General features: G+C 37.3%; 5 non-coding genes and 7 pseudogenes across 5 annotated transcripts; all 12 read left to right on the top strand.

Moving 5' to 3' along the window:
• LOC116367636 (uncharacterized) overlaps nt 1-118 on the top strand; it is a 119-nt pseudogene extending 1 nt beyond the window's left edge.
• A 242-nt stretch (nt 119-360) lies between these two features.
• LOC116367652 (uncharacterized) lies at nt 361-479 on the top strand (annotated as a pseudogene).
• A 242-nt stretch (nt 480-721) lies between these two features.
• Nucleotides 722-840, top strand: LOC116367634 (5S ribosomal RNA). Its single transcript, XR_004208402.1, has one exon. It is a non-coding gene; the product is annotated as a 5S ribosomal RNA (ribosomal RNA).
• A 242-nt stretch (nt 841-1,082) lies between these two features.
• Nucleotides 1,083-1,201, top strand: LOC116367653 (uncharacterized; annotated as a pseudogene).
• A 242-nt stretch (nt 1,202-1,443) lies between these two features.
• On the top strand, nt 1,444-1,562 carry LOC116367707 (uncharacterized; annotated as a pseudogene).
• A 6,106-nt stretch (nt 1,563-7,668) lies between these two features.
• On the top strand, nt 7,669-7,787 carry LOC116367684 (5S ribosomal RNA). The gene has a single exon (XR_004208428.1). It is a non-coding gene; the product is annotated as a 5S ribosomal RNA (ribosomal RNA).
• Nucleotides 7,788-8,030: 243 nt separating this feature from the next.
• On the top strand, nt 8,031-8,149 carry LOC116367676 (5S ribosomal RNA). The gene has a single exon (XR_004208420.1). It is a non-coding gene; the product is annotated as a 5S ribosomal RNA (ribosomal RNA).
• A 241-nt stretch (nt 8,150-8,390) lies between these two features.
• Nucleotides 8,391-8,509, top strand: LOC116367685 (uncharacterized; annotated as a pseudogene).
• A 241-nt stretch (nt 8,510-8,750) lies between these two features.
• LOC116367677 (5S ribosomal RNA) lies at nt 8,751-8,869 on the top strand. The gene has a single exon (XR_004208421.1). It is a non-coding gene; the product is annotated as a 5S ribosomal RNA (ribosomal RNA).
• Nucleotides 8,870-14,964: 6,095 nt separating this feature from the next.
• Nucleotides 14,965-15,083, top strand: LOC116367696 (uncharacterized; annotated as a pseudogene).
• A 241-nt stretch (nt 15,084-15,324) lies between these two features.
• LOC116367675 (5S ribosomal RNA) lies at nt 15,325-15,443 on the top strand. The gene has a single exon (XR_004208419.1). It is a non-coding gene; the product is annotated as a 5S ribosomal RNA (ribosomal RNA).
• A 242-nt stretch (nt 15,444-15,685) lies between these two features.
• On the top strand, nt 15,686-15,804 carry LOC116367700 (uncharacterized; annotated as a pseudogene).
• The last annotated feature ends 4,196 nt before the right edge of the window (nt 15,805-20,000 follow it).

Raw genomic sequence — 20,000 nt, 5'->3', positions numbered from 1 at the left:
CTTACGACCACACCAGCCTGAGTACGCCTGATCTCGTCTGATCTCGGAAGCTAAGCAGGGTCGGGACTGGTTAGTATTTGGATTGGAGACCGCCTGGGAATACCAGGTGCTGTAAGCTTTTGGTCAACTCTTTGTCCGTTTTTTCCCACAAGGCTGAAATATGTGCCCTTGCTTTGAAATAAGTAAGCAAGGTTAGTTTGTATTTCATCCAACATTCTGTGCTACAAATTATGGCTACAGTATATGCAATTTCTTCCACTTTTTGAGTGACACAAAGATGCTTATCTAAATGGTGAAAATGCAACAGCTGTTAATCAGACTCACTTTCACTTAACATAGTGCACCAAGAGATAGTTTCTCTCTTACGACCACACCGGCCTGAGTACGCCTAATCTCGTCTGATCTCGGAAGCTAAGCAGGGTGGGGACTGGTTAGTACTTGCATGGGAGACCGCCTGGGAATACCAGGTGCTGTAAACTTTTGGTCAACTCTTTGTCCGTTTTTTCCCACAAGGCTGAAATATGTGCCCTTGCTTTGAAATAAGTAAGCAAGGTTAGTTTGTATTTCATCCAACAATCTGTGCTACAAATGATTTCTACAGTATATGCAATTTCTTCCAATTTTAGAGTGACACAAAGATGCTTATCTAAATGGTGAAAATGCAACAGCTGTTAATCAGACTCACTTTCACTTAACATAGTGCACCAAGTGATAGTTTCTCGCTTACGACCACACCGGCCTGAGTACTCCTGATCTCGTCTGATCTCGGAAGCTAAGCAGGGTAGGGCCTGGTTAGTACTTGGATGGGAGACCGCCTGGGAATACCAGGTGCTGTAAGCTTTTTGTCAACTCTTTGTCCGTTTTTTCCCACAAGGCTGAAATATGTGCCCTTGCTTTGAAATAAGTAAGCAAGGTTAGTTTGTATTTCATCCAACAATCTGTGCTACAAATTATGGCTACAGTATATGCAATTTCTTCCACTTTTTGAGTGACACAAAGATGCTTATCTAAATGGTGAAAATGCAACAGCTGTTAATCAGACTCACTTTCACTTAACATAGTGCACCAAGAGATAGGTTCTCTCTTACGACCACACTGGCCTGAGTACGCCTGATCTCGTCTGATCTCGGAAGCTAAGCAGGGTCGGGCCTGGTTAGTACTTCGATGTGAGACCGTCCTGGAATACCAGGTGTTCTAAGCTTTTTGTCAACTCTTTGTCCGTTTTTTCCCACAAGGCTGAAATATGTGCCCTTGCTTTGAAATAAGTAAGCAAGGTTAGTTTGTATTTCATCCAACAATCTGTGCTACAAATTATTTCTACAGTATATGCAATTTCTTCCACTTTTTGAGTGACACAAAGATGCTTATCTAAATGGTGAAAATGCAACAGCTGTTAATCAGACTCACTTTCACTTAACATAGTGCACCAAGAGATAGTTTCTCGCTTACGACCACACCGGCCTGAGTACGCCTAATCTCGTCTGATCTTGGAAGCTAAGCAGGGTCGGGACTGGTTAGTACTTGGATGGGAGACTGACTGGGAATACCAGGTGCTGTAAGCTTTTGGTCAACTCTTTGTCCGTTTTTTCCTACAAGGCTGAAATATGTGCCCTTGCTTTGAAATAAGTAAGCAAGGTTAGTTTGTATTTCATCCAACAATCTGTGCTACAAATTATTTCTACAGTATATGCAATTTCTTCCACTTTTTGAGTGACACAAAGATGCTTATCTAAATGGTGAAAATGCAACAGCTGTTAATCAGACTCACTTTCACTTAACATAGTGCACCAAGAGATAGTTTCTCGCTTACGGCCATACCAGCCTGAATACGCATTTCCTGATTGGAGAAGTGACGACAGGTGCGAGTGTCTGAGCTGTGAGTGAGTGTTTGCTGGAGAGTGTTTGCTCGAGAGCTATTTTTGTTAAATTAATTGGTTTTTGCAATCTAATTTATAATTTTCTTTAGTTGAATAGTTTAAAGTTTGGTTAGTCTTCCCCCTTGCAGTTTTTCTGCTTGGGGGAGAGGTTTTTTGGATTTATTTTTTTACTATGACGGACAACATGGAAAAGACAAACGGAATGGACAAAGACAACGAAAAGGCGCAACGGAAGAAAAATGAAGATAACGAAGGAATGAAATATGGAAAAGAATACACGGTGGCAATTAAGTTGGAAGGAGAAGACAAAGTGACGACAATGGAACTACTAAGAGCAATTAAGGAGGTGTGTGGAGAGGTGGTGGGATGCCGAATGAAAGGAGAAAAGAAGTATGAAATTACGATGAGAAATGAAAGAGGAAAAGAACGGTTAATGGATGGATTGCGAATAAAGGACACAAAGATTCTGGCGAGAGATATTAATGTGAAGGAATTGGTGGTGTCTTTTATGAATCTCCCAGTATACGTAGAAGATGGTGTGATACTGAGCAAGCTGAGTAGCTGGGGAGTGACGGCCATCTCGGAGATAAGGAGGAGAGTTTGGCCAGGAACGGAGGTGGTTGACGGGACACGTTTCTGCAAGGTCAAGTTCACAGAAAAAGTGACATCATTACCTTATTCTACTAGAATTGAGACGTTGGAGGGAGCAGAATATTTCAGGGTCATTCATGACAAACAGGTCAGAGTGTGTCGTATGTGTATTCAACCTGGGCACATAGTTAAAGACTGCCCGGAATTTCAGTGTTTTAAGTGTGGCAATCAAGGACACTATGCGAGAGAATGTGATGGAGAGAAGGAAAGGAATTTTTGTGGTGGATGCAGAAAGAGATTGGCGGAGTGTAAATGTGTAGAGGTTGGGGCTGAAGAGGGGAGTCAAACAATATTCGAGGAAGCAGTGGTATTGTCGCAAGAAGGAGAAGAAGATGGAGCAGAGGACGTGGTGGAAGGTGGAGAGACGGAGGAAGGAAGAAGGAAGAAGGACCAGAAGATAAATGAAATTGGGAGCAGTATGGACTCAGAAATAAGAAGAGGGAGTTTTCAGGAGGAGGGGGGGAGTGGACTGGGGGGAAGCACGGGGGGATCACAGGTGTTGGGGGAAAGCACAGCACTAACAAGTAGCTTGGGGGGTGAAGAAATGGAGGGGGTTATGGAGTTGATGACAATACCAGAGACGGCGATGAGCACGGGGAGCACAACGAATATACCAGAAGTGGAGACGAATACGGGGAGCACAACGGAGGTGGATGCCAAGAGTGGGAGTTGGCTGGATAGCATGGACTTGGAGGAGATATCGGACACGGATGATGGGCAAAAGATGGAAAGAACGAGGGAAGGATACAGGAAGAGGAAAGCGGTGGGAAGAGGGGGAGAGAAAGGGTGGAAGAAGAAAGAAACTGGATAACAGGTAGAGGATAATGAAATTATATTTAATTATTTTATTATTTATTAGAATGGTCAATATAATGTCAATAAATGCAAATGGTTTGAGAACAATGAGAAAATTTAATAGAATAGTCCAAATGAAGAATTCAGATATTTTATGTATTCAAGAAACACACTGGGATAATGTTTGTGTTTTAGAAGTAAAAAAAATATGGAGGGATTTTATTTATGTAAATAATGGCAGAGGGAATTCAAGTGGGGTTGCAATTTTATTAAGGAAGGATGTAGTAGAAAATGTGAAGAAGATATATAATGATAATAATGGGAGGATTTTAATTTGGATTTTGAATATATGAATAGGGTTTTTAGGATTATAAATATTTATGCACCGAATAATGAGATAGAGCGAAGGAATTTATTTTTAGAATTAGGGAAATGGTGCAAGGGTAATTGTATTTTAGTTGGGGATTTTAATGTTAAAATGAATAGATTAGATATGTCAAGGGGAGCTATTTTTAGAAGTGACGTATCGAGGGGGGTTTTAAGGAAGATTATGTGTGAAAACAGTCTGATTGATATATGGAGAGACGAGAACCCGAATAAGAGAGGTTTTTCTAGAAGGCAGGTGGTTTTAGGGGAGTTGAAACAGACACGGATAGATCTGGTTTTAGTAAATGAAGGGTTAAGGAATTTTATGAAGGATATTAATTATATTTTTACAACTTTTAGTGATCATGCTGGGTTAACATTTTCGGTGGGGTTAGATAAGGAAGGGAAAGGGGGAGGAATATGGTGCATGAATGCAGGGTATCTAGGTGATGAAGAATATGGAATACAGCTTAAATCTTTGATAGAACATGAAATGAAGGATAAGCAAAAAGGGAATGATAAGTGTCAGTGGTGGGAAAATGTAAAGAAAAAAATAAAAGGTTTTAGTATTAGATATGCAAGGAAGAAGAGGAGTAGGATGACAAGAGAAGAACATTTTTTAAGAGAAAAATTGAATGAAGAAATGAGGAAATGTGATATTGATCCTATTTATAATATTGAAAGGTTTTTAGATTTAAAGGCACAATTGAGCAAATGTGAAATAGATAAGTGTAAGGGGGCATCTATTAGAAGTAGGGCAAAGTATGTGCTAGAAGGGGAGAAATGTACGTCTTTTTTTCTTGGTTTAGAGAAAACTAAACAGACGAAATCATATATTAGTGAGATAGAAAATGTAAAGGGTGAAGTGGTAAATGATTATGTTGAGATATTAGAAACCGTACAGAATTTTTATAAGGATTTATTTAAGAAAGGGGAGGTGGATGAGGGGTGTGTAAAGGAGATTTTAGGTAGTGTGGATGTGCAAATTGGTGTTGAGGATAAGCAAAGATGTGATAGGAAGATAACAGTGGATGAAGTGAAAGATGCAATTAAGGGTTTAAAAATAAATAAAAGTCCTGGAGTAGATGGACTAATTGCAGAGTTTTATAAAATGTATGAAAGTTTTTTAGCACCGATTTTAATGGAAGTGTATCAATATATGGAAGATAATAATACTGTTTCAGACTCCATGGTGACAGGGCTGATAACGATTTTATATAAAAATAAGGGGAGCAAATTAAAATTGGAGAATTATAGGCCAATTAGTTTATTAAACTCAGATTATAAGATTTTAGCTAAGATATTGGCAAATAGGATGAAGATGGTTTTAAATGATATTATAGCACCTACACAAAATTATAGTGTGCCTGGAAGAGACATAGCTGATACTATTATTACACTTAAAAATGTGATAAATAAAATGAATAGCGATAAGAGAGGGGGAATTGTTTTAAGTATAGATTTTAATAAAGCTTTTGACAGGGTGGAACATGATTTTATGTTTAGGGTAATGGAAAAATATGGGTTTGGAAACAGAATAATAGGATGGATAAAATTATTATATAGAAAGGCAAAAAGTAGAGTAAAATGTAATGGGGTTTTAACAGATTATTTTATTCTTGAGAGATCGGTGAGACAGGGGTGCCCTTTATCAGCATTATTGTATGTTTTATCGGTAGAACCCTTAGCGGCATACCTTAAAAAAGATAATTTTATAAATTGTGTAGAGACTCCGCAAGGAGGTTTTAGTTTAATTCATCAATATGCAGACGATACCACAATAACAGTTAGAGATGAGGGAAGTGTTAAAAGGGTGATGGAGTGTTTTAAAGTATATGAGCAAGCCTCAGGAGCAAAAGTGAATATGGAGAAGTCAGTAATAATGTATGTTGGGAAGATTAATGAGGGGATTTTTCCTTTTAAAAGGGTAAATGATTATTTTAAGGTGTTAGGTGTGTTTCTAGGGGTGAAGGAACAGGAAGCTAGGGATCTGACATGGAGTGGTGTAATAAATAAAGTTAGAAAGGTGGTAAATATGTGGAGGGGAAGGTCTTTGAAATTAAAAGGGAAAGTAATTGTTGTAAATTCCTTGCTGATGTCAATTTTTATTCATGTCATGAATGTTTTAGACGTACCAGAATGGGTTTTATCGGAAATAAATAAGATTTTAGTAGATTTTTTATGGGATGGGAAAGGTGCGAAAATTTCTTTTAAAACTTTGATTGCAGGTTATGAGGAGGGGGGTTTGAAGTTGGTGGATTTAAATGTGAGGAAAAAAGCAATTAGAGTCAAAATGGTACGTAAATATTTATATGGTGAATTAGATTATGGATGGAAAAGATTTTTTAAGGAGTATTTGCAGGAGGCTGGGAGGATGGGGGACAATGGTTTATTGATGTGTATGAAAAAGGAAATGTTGGGTAATATACCTTTGTTTTATAGAGAAGTGTTTGAGGCTTGGGGGGAGTTTTTACCAAATATTTATTATGAGTGTACCATTTTAGACAATATTTTAAATCAGCCAATTTTTTTAAATCCCAAGATACAGTATAATAATAAGATGTTGTTTTGTAAATATTTTATGAGGGCTGGGATGAGACAGATTGGGGACATTTTATATGAGGTCATTCCGGGGTTCCTTCCATGTGAGGCAATATTTGATAATGTGGATGAAGAAAATGATGAAATAAGTAGAACTACTGTGGAGAACATGTATAAGAGAATATTAGGATGTCTTCCTGGGGAGTGGGGTGTGTTAATAAATAAAGAGGTGGCTACAAGAGCTAAGGGTTTACCGGTTTTATATTATGAAAGTAATGGGAAGAAGTATGATTTGTCAGGTTTGAAAGTTAAAAAGGTTTATGAAAAATGTATTTTAAGAGAGATAAAAACTCCTGCTTCGGAAAAAGTGTGGTCTAGGGTGTTTGCAAATATAGATGTGAAATCAATATGGAAGAATGTAAATGTAAAATATAATTCTATAGAATGTGAAGACAATGATTTTAAATTGAAACATAATAGGATATTTACGAACGTGGTTTTACATCAAATAAATAGAGATGTTAAAAGAGAATGTGATATTTGTGGTACGGGGGTGGAAAATTTTATGCACTTTTTTGTTGAATGTAGTAGATTAGAAGAGTTTCATAAGTTTTTAAAGGGGATTTTAGTACAACATTGGGGAGAAGAGATTGTTGCTGGGGTTGAGTGGAAGAGGTTGTTTCTTTTTGGTTTAACTGGGAAAAGCAAAGTTTTACATTTTAATTTGATTAATTTTGTTCTTAGTCATGCCAGATACGCTGTAAGACTAAGAAGGAATTTGGGACATTATGAAGGAAAAATTGTGAGTGTGGAGGTTTTATTTAGAAGTATTTTAGAGAAAGATATAGAAGTAATATATAAATATGGTGGATGTAATTTTGAAAAATTGTTTGTGTGGGGGAGCACTTTTATTGAAATTGAGTCCAATGGAAAACTTGGTTTTAATTATTAATTGGTTTTGGTGGATGATTGGGGTTTTAATAGGTTTTCTTTTCTTTTCTTTTTTGATTTTGTAAAAGGGTGAATTGTTAATCCTTAATTATTATTGACTGAATGTTGTAAATATTATGTGTTTTTTCATAATAAAAGAAAAAAAAAAAGTACGCCTGATCTCGTCTGATCTCAGAAGCTAAGCAGGGTCGGGCCTGGTTAGTACTTGGATGGGAGACCGCCTGGGAATACCAGGTGCTGTAAGATTTTGTCAACTCTTTGTCCGTTTTTTCCCACAAGGCTGAAATATGTGCCCTTGCTTTGAAATAAGTAAGCAAGGTTAGTTTGTATTTCATCCAACAATCTGTGCTACAAATTATGGCTACAGTATATGCAATTTCTTCCACTTTTTGAGTGACACAAAGATGCTTATCTAAATGGCGAAAATGCAACAGCTGTTAATCAGACTCACTTTCACTTAACATAGTGCACCAAGAGATAGTTTCTCTCTTACGACCACACCGGCCTGAGTACGCCTGATCTCGTCTGATCTCGGAAGCTAAGCAGGGTCGGGCCTGGTTAGTACTTTGATGGGAGACCGCCTGGGAATACCAGGTGCTGTAAGCTTTTTGTCAACTCTTTGTCCGTTTTTTCCCACAAGGCTGAAATATGTGCCCTTGCTTTGAAATAAGTAAGCAAGGTTAGTTTGTATTTCATCCAACAATCTGTGCTACAAATTATTTCTACAGCATATGCAATTTCTTCCACTTTTTGAGTGACACAAAGATGCTTATCTAAATGGTGAAAATGCAACAGCTGTTAATCAGACTCACTTTCACTTAACATAGTGCACCAAGAGACTAGTTTCTCGCTTACGACCACACCGGCCTGAGTACGCCTGATCTCGTCTGATCTCGGAAGCTAAGCAGGGTTGGGCCTGGTTAGTATTTGGATGGGAGACCGCCTGGGAATACCAGGTGCTGTAAGCTTTTGTCAACTCTTTGTCCGTTTTTTCCCACAAGGCTGAAATATGTGCCCTTGCTTTGAAATAAGTAAGCAAGGTTAGTTTGTATTTCATCCAACAATCTGTGCTACAAATTATTTCTACAGTATATGCAATTTCTTCCACTTTTTGAGTGACACAAAGATGCTTATCTAAATGGTGAAAATGCAACAGCTGTTAATCAGACTCACTTTCACTTAACATAGTGCACCAAGAGATAGTTTCTCGCTTACGACCACACCGGCCTGAGTACGCCTGATCTCGTCTGATCTCGGAAGCTAAGCAGGGTCGGGCCTGGTTAGTACTTGGATGGGAGATCACTTGGGAAAACCAGGTGCTGTAAGCTTTTGTCAACTCTTTGTCCGTTTTTTCCCACAAGGCTGAAATATGTGCCCTTGCTTTGAAATAAGTAAGCAAGGTTAGTTTGTATTTCATTCCAACAATCTGTGCTACAAATTATTTCTACAGTATATGCAATTTGTTCCACTTTTGAGTGACACAAAGATGCTTATCTAAATGGTGAAAATGCAACAGCTGTTAATCAGACTCACTTTCACTTAACATAGTGCACCAAGAGACAGTTTATCGCTTACGACCACACCGGCCTGAGTATGCCTGATCTCGTCTGATCTCTGAAGCTAAGCAGGGTTGGGCCTGGTTAGTACTTGGATGGGAGACCGCCTGGGAATACCAGGTGCTGTAAGCTTTTTGTCAACTCTTTGTCCGTTTTTTCCCACAAGGCTGAAATATGTGCCCTTGCTTTGAAATAAGTAAGCAAGGTTAGTTTGTATTTCATCCAAATTCATACAAATTATTTCTACAGTATATGCAATTTCTTCCACTTTTTGAGTGACACAAAGATGCTTATCTAAATGGTGAAAATGCAACAGCTGTTAATCAGACTCACTTTCACTTAACATAGTGCACCAAGAGATAGTTTCTCGCTTACGACCACACCGGCCTGAATACGCATTTCCTGATTGGAGAAGTGACGACAGGTGCGAGTGTCTGAGCTGTGAGTGAGTGTTTGCTGGAGAGTGTTTGCTCGAGAGCTATTTTTGTTAAATTATTTGGTTTTTGCAATATAATTTATAATTTTCTTTAGTTGAATAGTTTAAAGTTTGGTTAGTCTTCCCCCTTGCAGTTTTTCTGCTTGGGGGAGAGGTTTTTTGGATTTATTTTTTTACTATGACGGACAACATGGAAAAGACAAACGGAATGGACAAAGACAACGAAAAGGCGCAACGGAAGAAAAATGAAGATAACGAAGGAATGAAATATGGAAAAGAATACACGGTGGCAATTAAGTTGGAAGGAGAAGACAAAGTGACGACAATGGAACTACTAAGAGCAATTAAGGAGGTGTGTGGAGAGGTGGTGGGATGCCGAATGAAAGGAGAAAAGAAGTATGAAATTACGATGAGAAATGAAAGAGGAAAAGAACGGTTAATGGATGGATTGCGAATAAAGGACACAAAGATTCTGGCGAGAGATATTAATGTGAAGGAATTGGTGGTGTCTTTTATGAATCTCCCAGTATACGTAGAAGATGGTGTGATACTGAGCAAGCTGAGTAGCTGGGGAGTGACAGCCATCTCGGAGATAAGGAGGAGAGTTTGGCCAGGAACGGAGGTGGTTGACGGGACACGTTTCTGCAAGGTCAAGTTCACAGAAAAGGTGACATCATTACCTTATTCTACTAGAATTGAGACGTTGGAGGGAGCAGAATATTTCAGGGTCATTCATGACAAACAGGTCAGAGTGTGTCGTATGTGTATTCAACCCGGGCACATAGTTAAAGACTGCCCGGAATTTCAGTGTTTTAAGTGTGGCAATCAAGGACACTATGCGAGAGAATGTGATGGAGAGAAGGAAAGGAATTTTTGTGGTGGATGCAGAAAGAGTTTGGCGGAGTGCAAATGTGGAGAGGTTGGGGCTGAAGAGGGGAGTCAAACAATATTCGAGGAAGCAGTGGTATTGTCGCAAGAAGGAGAAGAAGATGGAGCAGAGGACGTGGTGGAAGGTGGAGAGACGGAGGAAGGAAGAAGGAAGAAGGACCAGAAGATAAATGAAATTGGGAGCAGTATGGACTCAGAAATAAGAAGAGGGAGTTTTCAGGAGGAGGGGGGGAGTGGACTGGGGGGAAGCACGGGGGGATCACAGGTGTTGGGGGAAAGCACAGCACTAACAAGTAGCTTGGGGGGTGAAGAAATGGAGGGGGTTATGGAGTTGATGACAATACCAGAGACGGCGATGAGCACGGGGAGCACAACGAATATACCAGAAGTGGAGACGAATACGGGGAGCACAACGGAGGTGGATGCCAAGAGTGGGAGTTGGCTGGATAGCATGGACTTGGAGGAGATATCGGACACGGATGATGGGCAAAAGATGGAAAGAACGAGGGAAGGATACAGGAAGAGGAAAGCGGTGGGAAGAGGGGGAGAGAAAGGGTGGAAGAAGAAAGAAACTGGATAACAGGTAGAGGATAATGAAATTATATTTAATTATTTTATTATTTATTAGAATGGTCAATATAATGTCAATAAATGCAAATGGTTTGAGAACAATGAGAAAATTTAATAGAATAGTCCAAATGAAGAATTCAGATATTTTATGTATTCAAGAAACACACTGGGATAATGTTTGTGTTTTAGAAGTAAAAAAAATATGGAGGGATTTTATTTATGTAAATAATGGCAGAGGGAATTCAAGTGGGGTTGCAATTTTATTAAGGAAGGATGTAGTAGAAAATGTGAAGAAGATATATAATGATAATAATGGGAGGATTTTAATTTTGGATTTTGAATATATGAATAGGGTTTTTAGGATTATAAATATTTATGCACCGAATAATGAGATAGAGCGAAGGAATTTATTTTTAGAATTAGGGAAATGGTGCAAGGGTAATTGTATTTTAGTTGGGGATTTTAATGTTAAAATGAATAGATTAGATATGTCAAGGGGAGCTATTTTTAGAAGTGACGTATCGAGGGGGGTTTTAAGGAAGATTATGTGTGAAAACAGTCTGATTGATATATGGAGAGACGAGAACCCGAATAAGAGAGGTTTTTCTAGAAGGCAGGTGGTTTTAGGGGAGTTGAAACAGACACGGATAGATCTGGTTTTAGTAAATGAAGGGTTAAGGAATTTTATGAAGGATATTAATTATATTTTTACAACTTTTAGTGATCATCCTGGGTTAACATTTTCGGTGGGGTTAGATAAGGAAGGGAAAGGGGGAGGAATATGGTGCATGAATGCAGGGTATCTAGGTGATGAAGAATATGGAATACAGCTTAAATCTTTGATAGAACATGAAATGAAGGATAAGCAAAAAGGGAATGATAAGTGTCAGTGGTGGGAAAATGTAAAGAAAAAAATAAAAGGTTTTAGTATTAGATATGCAAGGAAGAAGAGGAGTAGGATGAACATTTTTTAAGAGAAAAATTGAATGAAGAAATGAGGAAATGTGATATTGATCCTATTTATAATATTGAAAGGTTTTTAGATTTAAAGGCACAATTGAGCAAATGTGAAATAGATAAGTGTAAGGGGGCATCTATTAGAAGTAGGGCAAAGTATGTGCTAGAAGGGGAGAAATGTACGTCTTTTTTTCTTGGTTTAGAGAAAACTAAACAGACGAAATCATATATTAGTGAGATAGAAAATGTAAAGGGTGAAGTGGTAAATGATTATGTTGAGATATTAGAAACCGTACAGAATTTTTATAAGGATTTATTTAAGAAAGGGGAGGTGGATGAGGGGTGTGTAAAGGAGATTTTAGGTAGTGTGGATGTGCAAATTGGTGTTGAGGATAAGCAAAGATGTGATAGGAAGATAACAGTGGATGAAGTGAAAGATGCAATTAAGGGTTTAAAAATAAATAAAAGTCCTGGAGTAGATGGACTAATTGCAGAGTTTTATAAAATGTATGAAAGTTTTTTAGCACCGATTTTAATGGAAGTGTATCAATATATGGAAGATAATAATACTGTTTCAGACTCCATGGTGACAGGGCTGATAACGATTTTATATAAAAATAAGGGGAGCAAATTAAAATTGGAGAATTATAGGCCAATTAGTTTATTAAACTCAGATTATAAGATTTTAGCTAAGATATTGGCAAATAGGATGAAGATGGTTTTAAATGATATTATAGCACCTACACAAAATTATAGTGTGCCTGGAAGAGACATAGCTGATACTATTATTACACTTAAAAATGTGATAAATAAAATGAATAGCGATAAGAGAGGGGGAATTGTTTTAAGTATAGATTTTAATAAAGCTTTTGACAGGGTGGAACATGATTTTATGTTTAGGGTACTGGAAAAATATGGGTTTGGAAACAGAATAATAGGATGGATAAAATTATTATATAGAAAGGCAAAAAGTAGAGTAAAATGTAATGGGGTTTTAACAGATTATTTTATTCTTGAGAGATCGGTGAGACAGGGGTGCCCTTTATCAGCATTATTGTATGTTTTATCGGTAGAACCCTTAGCGGCATACCTTAAAAAAGATAATTTTATAAATTGTGTAGAGACTCTGCAAGGAGGTTTTAGTTTAATTCATCAATATGCAGACGATACCACAATAACAGTTAGAGATGAGGGAAGTGTTAAAAGGGTGATGGAGTGTTTTAAAGTATATGAGCAAGCCTCAGGAGCAAAAGTGAATATGGAGAAGTCAGTAATAATGTATGTTGGGAAGATTAATGAGGGGATTTTTCCTTTTAAAAGGGTAAATGATTATTTTAAGGTGTTAGGTGTGTTTCTAGGGGTGAAGGAACAGGAAGCTAGGGATCTGACATGGAGTGGTGTAATAAATAAAGTTAGAAAGGTGGTAAATATGTGGAGGGGAAGGTCTTTGAAATTAAAAGGGAAAGTAATTGTTGTAAATTCCTTGCTGATGTCAATTTTTATTCATGTCATGAATGTTTTAGACGTACCAGAATGGGTTTTATCGGAAATAAATAAGATTTTAGTTGATTTTTTATGGGATGGGAAAGGTGCGAACATTTCTTTTAAAACTTTGATTGCAGGTTATGAGGAGGGGGGTTTGAAGTTGGTGGATTTAAATGTGAGGAAAAAAGCAATTAGAGTCAAAATGGTACGTAAATATTTATATGGTGAATTAGATTATGGATGGAAAAGATTTTTTAAGGAGTATTTGCAGGAGGCTGGGAGGATGGGGGACAATGGTTTATTGATGTGTATGAAAAAGGAAATGTTGGGTAATATACCTTTGTTTTATAGAGAAGTGTTTGAGGCTTGGGGGGAGTTTTTACCAAATATTTATTATGAGTGTACCATTTTAGACAATATTTTAAATCAGCCAATTTTTTTAAATCCCAAGATACAGTATAATAATAAGATGTTGTTTTGTAAATATTTTATGAGGGCTGGGATGAGACAGATTGGGGACATTTTATATGAGGTCATTCCGGGGTTCCTTCCATGTGAGGCAATATTTGATAATGTGGATGAAGAAAATGATGAAATAAGTAGAACTACTGTGGAGAACATGTATAAGAGAATATTAGGATGTCTTCCTGGGGAGTGGGGTGTGTTAATAAATAAAGAGGTGGCTACAAGAGCTAAGGGTTTACCGGTTTTATATTATGAAAGTAATGGGAAGAAGTATGATTTGTCAGGTTTGAAAGTTAAAAAGGTTTATGAAAAATGTATTTTAAGAGAGATAAAAACTCCTGCTTCGGAAAAAGTGTGGTCTAGGGTGTTTGCAAATATAGATGTGAAATCAATATGGAAGAATGTAAATGTAAAATATAATTCTATAGAATGTGAAGACAATGATTTTAAATTGAAACATAATAGGATATTTACGAACGTGGTTTTACATCAAATAAATAGAGATGTTAAAAGAGAATGTGATATTTGTGGTACGGGGGTGGAAAATTTTATGCATTTTTTTGTTGAATGTAGTAGATTAGAAGAGTTTCATAAGTTTTTAAAGGGGATTTTAGTACAACATTGGGGAGAAGAGATTGTTGCTGGGGTTGAGTGGAAGAGGTTGTTTCTTTTTGGTTTAACTGGGAAAAGCAAAGTTTTAAATTTAAATTTGATGAATTTTGTTCTTAGCCATGCCAGATACGCTGTAAGACTAAGAAGGAATTTGGGACATTATGAAGGAAAAATTGTGAGTGTGGAGGTTTTATTTAGAAGTATTTTAGAGAAAGATATAGAAGTAATATATAAATATGGTGGATGTAATTTTGAAAAATTGTTTGTGTGGGGGAGCACTTTTATTGAAATTGAGTCCAATGGAAAACTTCGTTTTAATTATTAATTGGTTTTGGAGGATGATTGGGGTTTTAATAGGTTTTCTTTTCTTTTCTTTTTTGATTTTGTAAAAGGGTGAATTGTTAATCCTTAATTATTATTGACTGAATGTTGTAAATATTATGTGTTTTTTCATAATAAAAGAAAAAAAAAAAAAAGTACGCCTGATCTCGTCTGATCTCGGAAGCTAAGCAGGGTCGGGACTGGTTAGTACTTGGATGGGAGACTGCCTGGGAATACCAGGTGCTGTAACATTTTGTCAACTCTTTGTCCGTTTTTTCCCACAAGGCTGAAATATGTGCCCTTGCTTTGAAATAACTAAGCAAGGTTAGTTTGTATTTCATCCAACAATCTGTGCTACAAATTATTTCTACAGTATATGCAATTTCTTCCACTTTTTGAGTGACACAAAGATGCTTATCTAAATGGTGAAAATGCAACAGCTGTTAATCAGACTCACTTTCACTTAACATAGTGCACCAAGAGATAGTTTCTCTCTTACGACCACACCGGCCTGAGTACGCCTGATCTCGTCTGATCTCGGAAGCTAAGCAGGGTTGGGCCTGGTTAGTTCTTGGATGGGACACCGCCTGGGAATACCAGGTGCTGTAAGCTTTTTGTCAACTCTTTGTCCGTTTTTTCCCACAAGGCTGAAATATGTGCCCTTGCTTTGAAATAAGTAAGCAAGGTTAGTTTGTATTTCATCCAACAATCTGTGCTACAAATTATTTCTACAGTATATGCAATTTCTTCCACTTTTGAGTGACACAAAGATGCTTATCTAAATGGTGAAAATGCAACAGCTGTTAATCAGACTCACTTTCACTTAACATAGTGCACCAAGAGATAGTTTCTCGCTTACGACCACACCGGCCTGAGTACGCCTGATCTCGTCTGATCTCGGAAGCTAAGCAGGGTTGGGCCTGGTTAGTATTTGGATGGGAGACCGCCTGGGAATACCAGGTGCTGTAAGCTTTTTGTCAACTCTTTGTCCGTTTTTTCCCACAAGGCTGAAATATGTGCCCTTGCTTTGAAATAAGTAAGCAAGGTTAGTTTGTATTTCATCCAACAATCTGTGCTACAAATTATTTCTACAGTATATGCAATTTCTTCCACTTTTTGAGTGACACAAAGATGCTTATCTAAATGGTGAAAATGCAACAGCTGTTAATCAGACTCACTTTCACTTAACATAGTGCACCAAGAGATAGTTTCTCGCTTACGACCACACCGGCCTGAGTACGCCTGATCGCGTCTGATCTCGGAAGCTAAGCAGGGTCGGGACTGGTTAGTACTTGGATGGGAGACCGCCTGGGAATACCAGGTGCTGTAAGATTTTGTCAACTCTTTGTCCGTTTTTTCCCACAAGGCTGAAATATGTGCCCTTGCTTTGAAATAAGTAAGCAAGGTTAGTTTGTATTTCTTCCAACAATCTGTGCTACAAATTATTTCTACAGTATATGCAATTTGTTCCACTTTTTGAGTGACACAAAGATGCTTATCTAAATGGTGAAAATGCAACAGCTGTTAATCAGACTCACTTTCACTTAACATAGTGCACCAAGAGACAGTTTCTCGCTTACGACCACACCGGCCTGAGTACGCCTGATCTCGTCTGATCTCTGAAGCTAAGCAGGGTTGGGCCTGGTTAGAATTGAGACGTTGGAGGGAGCAGAATATTTCAGGGTCATTCATGACAAACAGGTCAGAGTGTGTCGTATGTGTATTCAACCCGGGCACATAGTTAAAGACTGCCCGGAATTTCAGTGTTTTAAGTGTGGCAATCAAGGACACTATGCGAGAGAATGTGATGGAGAGAAGGAAAGGAATTTTTGTGGTGGATGCAGAAAGAGTTTGGCGGAGTGCAAATGTGGAGAGGTTGGGGCTGAAGAGGGGAGTCAAACAATATTCGAGGAAGCAGTGGTATTGTCGCAAGAAGGAGAAGAAGATGGAGCAGAGGACGTGGTGGAAGGTGGAGAGACGGAGGAAGGAAGAAGGAAGAAGGACCAGAAGATAAATGAAATTGGGAGCAGTATGGACTCAGAAATAAGAAGAGGGAGTTTTCAGGAGGAGGGGGGGAGTGGACTGGGGGGAAGCACGGGGGGATCACAGGTGTTGGGGGAAAGCACAGCACTAACAAGTAGCTTGGGGGGTGAAGAAATGGAGGGGGTTATGGAGTTGATGACAATACCAGAGACGGCGATGAGCACGGGGAGCACAACGAATATACCAGAAGTGGAGACGAATACGGGGAGCACAACGGAGGTGGATGCCAAGAGTGGGAGTTGGCTGGATAGCATGGACTTGGAGGAGATATCGGACACGGATGATGGGCAAAAGATGGAAAGAACGAGGGAAGGATACAGGAAGAGGAAAGCGGTGGGAAGAGGGGGAGAGAAAGGGTGGAAGAAGAAAGAAACTGGATAACAGGTAGAGGATAATGAAATTATATTTAATTATTTTATTATTTATTAGAATGGTCAATATAATGTCAATAAATGCAAATGGTTTGAGAACAATGAGAAAATTTAATAGAATAGTCCAAATGAAGAATTCAGATATTTTATGTATTCAAGAAACACACTGGGATAATGTTTGTGTTTTAGAAGTAAAAAAAATATGGAGGGATTTTATTTATGTAAATAATGGCAGAGGGAATTCAAGTGGGGTTGCAATTTTATTAAGGAAGGATGTAGTAGAAAATGTGAAGAAGATATATAATGATAATAATGGGAGGATTTTAATTTTGGATTTTGAATATATGAATAGGGTTTTTAGGATTATAAATATTTATGCACCGAATAATGAGATAGAGCGAAGGAATTTATTTTTAGAATTAGGGAAATGGTGCAAGGGTAATTGTATTTTAGTTGGGGATTTTAATGTTAAAATGAATAGATTAGATATGTCAAGGGGAGCTATTTTTAGAAGTGACGTATCGAGGGGGGTTTTAAGGAAGATTATGTGTGAAAACAGTCTGATTGATATATGGAGAGACGAGAACCCGAATAAGAGAGGTTTTTCTAGAAGGCAGGTGGTTTTAGGGGAGTTGAAACAGACACGGATAGATCTGGTTTTAGTAAATGAAGGGTTAAGGAATTTTATGAAGGATATTAATTATATTTTTACAACTTTTAGTGATCATCCTGGGTTAACATTTTCGGTGGGGTTAGATAAGGAAGGGAAAGGGGGAGGAATATGGTGCATGAATGCAGGGTATCTAGGTGATGAAGAATATGGAATACAGCTTAAATCTTTGATAGAACATGAAATGAAGGATAAGCAAAAAGGGAATGATAAGTGTCAGTGGTGGGAAAATGTAAAGAAAAAAATAAAAGGTTTTAGTATTAGATATGCAAGGAAGAAGAGGAGTAGGATGAACATTTTTTAAGAGAAAAATTGAATGAAGAAATGAGGAAATGTGATATTGATCCTATTTATAATATTGAAAGGTTTTTAGATTTAAAGGCACAATTGAGCAAATGTGAAATAGATAAGTGTAAGGGGGCATCTATTAGAAGTAGGGCAAAGTATGTGCTAGAAGGGGAGAAATGTACGTCTTTTTTTCTTGGTTTAGAGAAAACTAAACAGACGAAATCATATATTAGTGAGATAGAAAATGTAAAGGGTGAAGTGGTAAATGATTATGTTGAGATATTAGAAACCGTACAGAATTTTTATAAGGATTTATTTAAGAAAGGGGAGGTGGATGAGGGGTGTGTAAAGGAGATTTTAGGTAGTGTGGATGTGCAAATTGGTGTTGAGGATAAGCAAAGATGTGATAGGAAGATAACAGTGGATGAAGTGAAAGATGCAATTAAGGGTTTAAAAATAAATAAAAGTCCTGGAGTAGATGGACTAATTGCAGAGTTTTATAAAATGTATGAAAGTTTTTTAGCACCGATTTTAATGGAAGTGTATCAATATATGGAAGATAATAATACTGTTTCAGACTCCATGGTGACAGGGCTGATAACGATTTTATATAAAAATAAGGGGAGCAAATTAAAATTGGAGAATTATAGGCCAATTAGTTTATTAAACTCAGATTATAAGATTTTAGCTAAGATATTGGCAAATAGGATGAAGATGGTTTTAAATGATATTATAGCACCTACACAAAATTATAGTGTGCCTGGAAGAGACATAGCTGATACTATTATTACACTTAAAAATGTGATAAATAAAATGAATAGCGATAAGAGAGGGGGAATTGTTTTAAGTATAGATTTTAATAAAGCTTTTGACAGGGTGGAACATGATTTTATGTTTAGGGTACTGGAAAAATATGGGTTTGGAAACAGAATAATAGGATGGATAAAATTATTATATAGAAAGGCAAAAAGTAGAGTAAAATGTAATGGGGTTTTAACAGATTATTTTATTCTTGAGAGATCGGTGAGACAGGGGTGCCCTTTATCAGCATTATTGTATGTTTTATCGGTAGAACCCTTAGCGGCATACCTTAAAAAAGATAATTTTATAAATTGTGTAGAGACTCCGCAAGGAGGTTTTAGTTTAATTCATCAATATGCAGACGATACCACAATAACAGTTAGAGATGAGGGAAGTGTTAAAAGGGTGATGGAGTGTTTTAAAGTATATGAGCAAGCCTCAGGAGCAAAAGTGAATATGGAGAAGTCAGTAATAATGTATGTTGGGAAGATTAATGAGGGGATTTTTCCTTTTAAAAGGGTAAATGATTATTTTAAGGTGTTAGGTGTGTTTCTAGGGGTGAAGGAACAGGAAGCTAGGGATCTGACATGGAGTGGTGTAATAAATAAAGTTAGAAAGGTGGTAAATATGTGGAGGGGAAGGTCTTTGAAATTAAAAGGGAAAGTAATTGTTGTAAATTCCTTGCTGATGTCAATTTTTATTCATGTCATGAATGTTTTAGACGTACCAGAATGGGTTTTATCGGAAATAAATAAGATTTTAGTTGATTTTTTATGGGATGGGAAAGGTGCGAACATTTCTTTTAAAACTTTGATTGCAGGTTATGAGGAGGGGGGTTTGAAGTTGGTGGATTTAAATGTGAGGAAAAAAGCAATTAGAGTCAAAATGGTACGTAAATATTTATATGGTGAATTAGATTATGGATGGAAAAGATTTTTTAAGGAGTATTTGCAGGAGGCTGGGAGGATGGGGGACAATGGTTTATTGATGTGTATGAAAAAGGAAATGTTGGGTAATATACCTTTGTTTTATAGAGAAGTGTTTGAGGCTTGGGGGGAGTTTTTACCAAATATTTATTATGAGTGTACCATTTTAGACAATATTTTAAATCAGCCAATTTTTTTAAATCCCAAGATACAGTATAATAATAAGATGTTGTTTTGTAAATATTTTATGAGGGCTGGGATGAGACAGATTGGGGACATTTTATATGAGGTCATTCCGGGGTTCCTTCCATGTGAGGCAATATTTGATAATGTGGATGAAGAAAATGATGAAATAAGTAGAACTACTGTGGAGAACATGTATAAGAGAATATTAGGATGTCTTCCTGGGGAGTGGGGTGTGTTAATAAAT

Source organism: Oncorhynchus kisutch, unplaced genomic scaffold (assembly GCF_002021735.2).
Source record: "Oncorhynchus kisutch isolate 150728-3 unplaced genomic scaffold, Okis_V2 scaffold1712, whole genome shotgun sequence".
In the NCBI taxonomy this organism is placed as follows: domain Eukaryota; kingdom Metazoa; phylum Chordata; class Actinopteri; order Salmoniformes; family Salmonidae; genus Oncorhynchus; species Oncorhynchus kisutch.
This window is presented reverse-complemented; position numbering and strand designations above follow the sequence as displayed.